Raw genomic sequence first — 7,299 nt, 5'->3', positions numbered from 1 at the left:
GATTTTCTTTATCAGACTTACTATACAGTAGTCATATCGGTTTCAAACTAAAGCTGAACATATTTTTGAAATCACAATAAGATGATTCACTCTGGATTTTTTCCTAGCACATTTTCTGAGCAATGCCAAGCATAATGGGACTTTTGTGTCCACTGTGGTTTTTTGGATTTAGGCATCAGGAAACATGACCTTTAGCCCACTGTCCTGGATCCTGACTGATAATGGTTCAGTGGTTGAATTCCCTTCCCTTTAAATATGTATTACTATTCTGGTCTTCCCCAGAATGCTTACGTCCCTATGAACTTTGGTGTATTTCTTTTCTTGCCTTCATCAACTTGATATTTCAGGGTCCAAAAGTGTTTATGATGCTACCTGCAGCCTGAACATCCCAGACACTGATGCCAAGGTGGCACCACTCCCTGCTGCTTCCCCGTGTGTTCTCTTAACACTGTGCTTTTACGTTTTTATTTTATTTTTTAAAATTTACCCTTGCACCAGTTATTCACAACAAAAATACCAGCTATTCTGCTCTTTGAATTTATAAGAGCCATTATGGATTGAGTGTTTTTGCTGAATTTGGAGAACACATTACCACCCATGCCTCCCCACATGACCTTGCTCCATAAAGTTCTGTTCACCTGATTTAATAAATCACAGTATGTCTTGGTAGGTTATGTTTACCAAAACTGTGTGAATTATTCATTTGTGAATGAGAAGATAGGCCTAAAAACTGATGAGAGTAGAAGTAGAAAATCCCCTACCCGTGTTAATTAGGGAAGAAAGTGCTCACCACTTATTTTGTTATGACTCAGGCAAATCTAGGAACCGTGGATTGCCACACTTACATCTCCTGACATGAGGCAAAGAAGAAAGACTTGTTGTCTTTTATCTGGATGATCTGTGTCCTCATAAACCTCATCTATTCATTCTGATCCCCTGGAATATACTTACACAAAATCAAAGCATACCTAATTTAAATTTGAATGCTGTAACTGCATTGTAAGTCTACTTTCAGAAGTTTAATGTTTAACCAGGATTATTTATCTATGTATCTTTTGAATTTTGTCTTTATGCAAAGCATTTTAAGTTTAGAAAGAGTAGTGCACACACTTTTGGAATGAAGTATTCTACCACAATTGCTATGTTTCACAATGATCTAAGTAATACTCTTAGGCCAAAAGAGCCATAAGTACCTCATGTGGTTTTATAAACAGTGCTTTAGTGTTGAATATTGTTAGACCTTATATTTTACACATGCATTAATTGGCATTTGGTTTACTTTGCACAAGATAAATACAATCCAGCTTTTAAAAGTGAACTTGAGTATGCTGACTGAGATCTCTCTCTCTCTCTCTCTCTCTCTCTCTCTCTCCTTTCATTTTCTTTTAGCCTTCTTTCGGGTCTTGATGTGTAGTTCAAGCTGGCCTGGAACTCACTATGTAAGCCTGGCTGATCTCAACTTTGTGGCAATGCTCTTGCTTTAGCCTTCCAAGTGCTGGGTTACAGGGATGCACCATTATGCCTGGCTTGATTGAAAACTTCTTCAGGTAAGGCTACATAAACAACAAATTTTATTTAATCAGTATGTATTTAATGTCTGCTTTGAGCAAAGCCTTATGGTGGCTGAGTTATAATGATAATTATTTTCTTTGATCTTAACCTGTTTAATCTGTAGTAGAACAGAAAAATTCTACAGAGCTGTACATTTCCCTAGAAGCAGTGAAACAGGTGCTGGTATTGCAGTGGTAGGCTCCTTAAATGCAGAGTCTGGACTTGAACTAGACTTGGGTCCCTTGTTAAAAGCAGCCATCTTCGGCTTGGGAAAGTCACATTTGTCTTGCATTCTGTCACCAAACCTACTTCTATTCTTGTTTCTATCTTTAGTTTCTTGCCTTGTACAATTAATAATAAAAAACTAATTTTATACCTCAGAAATTCTTTGTTAAACTGGACACAAGATGTGGAAGATAAGATGGATCTTAAAAGTTCTGCACTTTGAGCCAAGCCAATGAATGCTAACTTAGCTAGTCCACCAAGAGCACATCATAATACTTTTTAAAGACTTGTTGAAATAAACATGGAAGTAATTAAATTAAAATCCGTTATTTTGGGAAACAGTTTAGATTTCTAATGAGTGCACAAGTTGAGCTCACATCCATTTGCTGTGAAGTGAAAATGAGATGATGAACATGGGCAAGTTCTTGTGAACAAAATCTTGGTGGTGATGATCTTTTGCTGAAGGTGCAAAAGAAGATAAAACCAATTAAATAAGTTTGAAGACGTTATACCATTTTTGCTTAGCTGTCAACCTGATTGGCTTGGGAACTATACAGAAGGATTGGAAGGGTATGGGTGTGTCTGAGTGGGTCACTGAGTTTGTGATTTGGAATCTGTATCTGATCTCTCTGTTTTCTTGCTCTGGTTCTCAACTGGAATGAACTAAGCATTTTTGTTCTGCCATGCTCTACCCCCATGATGTTTCTGCCTGGGAAGCAGCGGGCCATGGAACAAATACACTGAAACCATGAGACAAATTAAACCGGACCTCAATTAAATTGTTGGGAATCAAGTGTTGTGTCACAGAGATAGGAAATCTGACTAAGATACCAAGGGTGGGAAATCCCAGCACAGGAAAAAGAAGGAGGCCAAATGTTTATGTGGTTATTTGTGATGTTACATTTCTAGCCTTTGTGTAATATGTCTTACCTGTATCATAACTTTTACTGCTTCAAATGTTTCCATTATTGAATGTCAAAGCATTTTAATGAGATTTTATGGACAGGAGTTAATGTTTTTATGTTTGCTCAAACTTTAAAAAAACCTCATTGGTACTGAAGCTACTCTGAAGCCATCTGGCTACTTTGGACTTGGAAAGCTATGAAGGCTGATGTCGGATTTATCTGCCCTTCGCGAACACATGGACATCTGATGATCAGATGCCTTCTGTATATCATTACCATCAGAGTAGTCACTTAGAGTCATAAGACATCAACAAAATAAACTCTCTCTTACAAAGAAGAAAAAAACCCAGATTGTGGCACAAATCTTTGTGTTCAGTGAACTGAGGTAAACCAGTAATATAAATGAAGTAATTATCATGTATATTAAAATATTTTTGAAACAATGAAATGTGTAATTTGGGGAACCATCTGAGTCCCTACTTCTTATTTGTCCATCTTCCATTCTGTTTCCCATTTGCATATATGCATATATGTATATTTTGAGTTTTTCATGTGATATTTAAGCTTGGGTGTCTGACTTATTTCACTTAATACTACGTTCTCATGTTGTATCCATTTACTTACGAGTTCCTTGTTTGTCTTTCTTTATGAAAGAGTAGAACTACATCGTGTATAAATACCACATTTTCCTTATCCATTCATCTGTTAATGGGCATACATACTGTTTTCAAGATCTAGCTATTAAAAATTGTGCTACTGTAAACATGGGTATGCATATATCCCTGTAATATTAAATTTTAACTCTTTGGGGAAAATACCTAAAGAAGGATAGCTGGGTCAAATAGAATTTATGTTTATAATTTTTTGAGAACTCACCACACTGATTTCCATAGTGGTTGTTCAAGTTTAGATTTCCATTAACAATGTAGAAGAGTTCGTTTTTACCCAGATCTTCACCATCATTTGTTAGTATTAGATTTTTAAAATAATAGCCATTTTTTTCTGGTAAGGTGACATCTCAAAGTGGCTTTCATTTGTATTTTTCCAATGGCTAGGGATGTCGACTGGTTTTCAATGTAATTATTAAACATTTGTACTTTTTTATTTTAAAGAGGAGAAAACAAAATAAAACAAAACAATTCAAGAAAAATAAGAAACAAAAGAGAAAAATAAACAATAACAAAAAACCCAAAACAGTAACAGCCCAATCCTTTATCTATGTGCCATTTGCAGACTACAGGGGAGAGAACAAGGATTTGCTAAGAAGCAAGCCCTCTCTGTGAACCAGTGCCACTCATGGGCTACCACTGGCAAGGTGACAGCCATGCCCCAGCCCCTTCTGGCACATGGATGGGCAAAGAAGAAGAGCCATAAGCCCCCACCTGTAAGCGATCTGCTGATCTGGAGAAACACAGGCTGCAATGGTAGCTATTGAGGTGAAGTGCAATGTGATGCTTGTGGTGTTTTGGTGTTTCACTGACCTTGTAGGGCCAGTGGTCTTTCTATTCAGAGTATAACAGTACACAAAATGACATTTAGGGAGTTCTCCTTCTGAAGGTGGTTGGCATTATAATTCTCTGTTATCTCATTTTGGGAGTCCTGTATCATTTTCATTGTTTTGTTGGGTTAGGTTTCATTTTGTTTGATTTTGTTATATCCGTTGGCATGAGCAGCTATTTCAAAGATAGTAAGATATATTATGGTAGCTATTTTGGATTTACTATTGTCTTGATTTGAAGTCTTTTATCACATTCATTGTTTTATTTTTATTGGCTCTGTTCTATTTTTACTATGCCAGGAGGTACCTGCAGCTATTTTGAAGCAAGAGGCATTATGGTAATTATTGTTGATTTTATATTGTTTTGAAGTCCTTTACCACCTACACTAATTTGTTTTCATTGGTTGTATTGCTTTATTTTCCTTGGTTTTAGCCTCTTAAAATGAAAAAAAAAATATTGTACTGCTGTAAACATGGTGCACATATATCACCGTGGTATGATGTTTTCAGTTCTTCAGGAAATATACCCAGGACTGATAGCTGGGTCACATGGAATCCACAATTACAGATTTTTGAGGAAGTTCCACGCTGCTTTCCACAGTGGTCGCACCCGTCTAAACTCCTAACCACAGTGCAGAAGAGTTTCTTTTTTCCCACTACCGCCTCCTCAACATTTCTTATTGGTTGTTTTCTCGGTCTTGATCATTCTTTCTGGTGTGAGATGAAATCTCAGCAGTCCTTTAACCTATATTTCTCTAATGACCGATAATACTGAACATTTTTCATGTATTTATTTGCCATTTGCATTTCTTCAGCTGAGAACTGTGTATTCATCTCAGATGCCCAATATTTGATCGGGTCTTTGAATTCTGGGGCCCTGATTTTTTAACTCACTGTATTTTCTACATAGAAGTCTTTTTTCTGAGGTATAGTTGACTAAGATTTTTTCCCAATTTGTGGGTTGTCTTTTCACTCTGTTGGAGATTTCTTTTGACAAGCAAAAGGTTTAATAAGATGAGATATCAGTTATTGATTCTGGGAACAATTTCCCACGCAGTTTGATTTTTGTTCATTAATTCTGTGCCTACCCATATATCTTAATGGTTTCTACTTACTTTGTCTTCTAGAAGATTTAGTATTTCTGTTTTAATATTTAGATCTTTGATCCATTTTGACTTTAGTGCATGGGCCTAGTTTTAGCTTTTCACATATGTAAACCTAGTTTTTGCAGCACCACTTATTAAAGAAGCATTCTTCCACTGAACATGTTTGGCCCCTTTGTCAAAAATAAGGTGACCAAATTTGTTTGTAGTTGTGGTTGTATCATTCAATCTATTCCTTTGATCGTCAGGTCTGTTTTTATTCCAGGACCATGCTGATTTTATTACAGTAGCTTTGTAGTATAACTTCAGGTCAGAAATTATGATGCCTCTTGCCTTACCTTTGTTGCTTTTGCTTTTCTACATCTCTTCTGGTTCCAGATGAATTGTGTAGATGATTTCTCTAGATCTGTAAGGTATACTAATGGTGTATTGATTAAATCTGTATAATAGTATTGTGAGGACAATTTTTGCAGTGTTTATTTTTCCTACCCACTAACAAGGTGTCTTTCCATTTTCTGAGATCTCCTTTAATTTCCTTTTTAACAGTCCTGTAATATTCCATGTATAGATCTATTCCTTTGTTAGATTGATTCCTAAATGTCTCATTTTTTAGGTTGCTATTGTGAAGTGTTTGGTTTCTCTTATTTCTTTCCCAGTGAGCTTATTGTTTGTATATAGGAATGCTATTGATTTTTGAGTGTTGACTTTATATATCCAGCTACATTACTGAATTTGGTTATTACATCTAGAAGTCTTTCAATGGAGTTTTGGGTGTTTTCTGAGTAGACTATCATGTCATCTACAAATAGTAATAACTTAACTTCTTCCTTTCCTAGCATTAATTCTTTTATTTCTTTCTCTTGTCTAATTGCTCCAGCTAATATTTCCAGCACTATATTGAATAAAAGTGGTGACAGTGGAAGCTTTATTTTTTTCCTGATTTTAGGTTGAAAGCTTTCAGTTTTTGTACATTTAACAAGATGTTGGCTGTTGGTTTGCAATAGATGGATTTTATCATATTGAGGTAAAGACCATCTTTTCCAGTATTGCATAGGATTCTTATCATGAATGAGTGTTGGACTTTAACAAAAGTTTTTCTGTATGTATTGAGATGATAATGTGATTCTTCTCTTTGACTCTATTGATATGGCATATTATGTTTATTGATTTGCATATATTGAACCATCCCTTTATTCCTGGGATGAATTCCACTTGGTTGTGGTGTATAATCTTCTTGATGATTTGCTGCAATCTTTTTGCCAGTATTTGATTGAAGATTTTTGCATCTATGTTCATTAGGAAGATTGGCTGTAGTTTTCTCTCTGGTTGAGATTTCCTTTGATGATGGTATTAGGGTAATACGTGCTTCCAGGAAGGAGTTAGGGAGAATTGCTTCCCTTTCAATTTGACTGAAGAGTTTGAGGAGTGCTGGCATTAAGTCCCCCTTGAATTTCTTGAGGAATTCAGCTGTGACTCCATGAGGATCTGCACTTTTCTTTGTTGGTAAGATTATAACTGCATTTTCAATTTCATTAACTGAAACTGGGTTATTTACCAGTTTTCCATATTCTTATTCCAGCTCTGATAATTCATATGTTTGTAATAATCTGTCCATTTTTTCTGTACTATCAAATCTATGAGCATAAAAGATTTTGAAGTAGGTATTGATGATTTTCTGTATTTCCACAGGGTCTGTAGTGATTTCACTTTTTTCATTCCTTATTGCATGAATTTGAGTTTTTTTCCTTCTTTTAGTAAGGTTGGCTAGTGGTTTATCTGTTTTATTTATTCTTTCAAAGAACCAACTCTTTGATTTGTTAACTCTTTGTATTGTTCTTTTAGTCTCAATTGTTCTAATTTCTGTTCTGATTTTTATAATTTTCTTCCTTTTTTGGCTTTGAGCTTGACTTTATCTTCTTTTTCTAGATGTTTGAAGTTTAGCAGCAGGTTATTTATTTGTGTTCATTTTGTTTCACATTTGTGGTTATTCACTGTAGTAAATTTCCCCTGAGGACTG

This window comes from Cavia porcellus, unplaced genomic scaffold (assembly GCF_034190915.1).
Source record: "Cavia porcellus strain 051 isolate PalLab524CR breed Dunkin Hartley unplaced genomic scaffold, mCavPor4.1 scaffold_21, whole genome shotgun sequence".
NCBI classification, from domain to species: Eukaryota; Metazoa; Chordata; class Mammalia; order Rodentia; family Caviidae; genus Cavia; species Cavia porcellus.
This window is presented reverse-complemented; position numbering follows the sequence as displayed.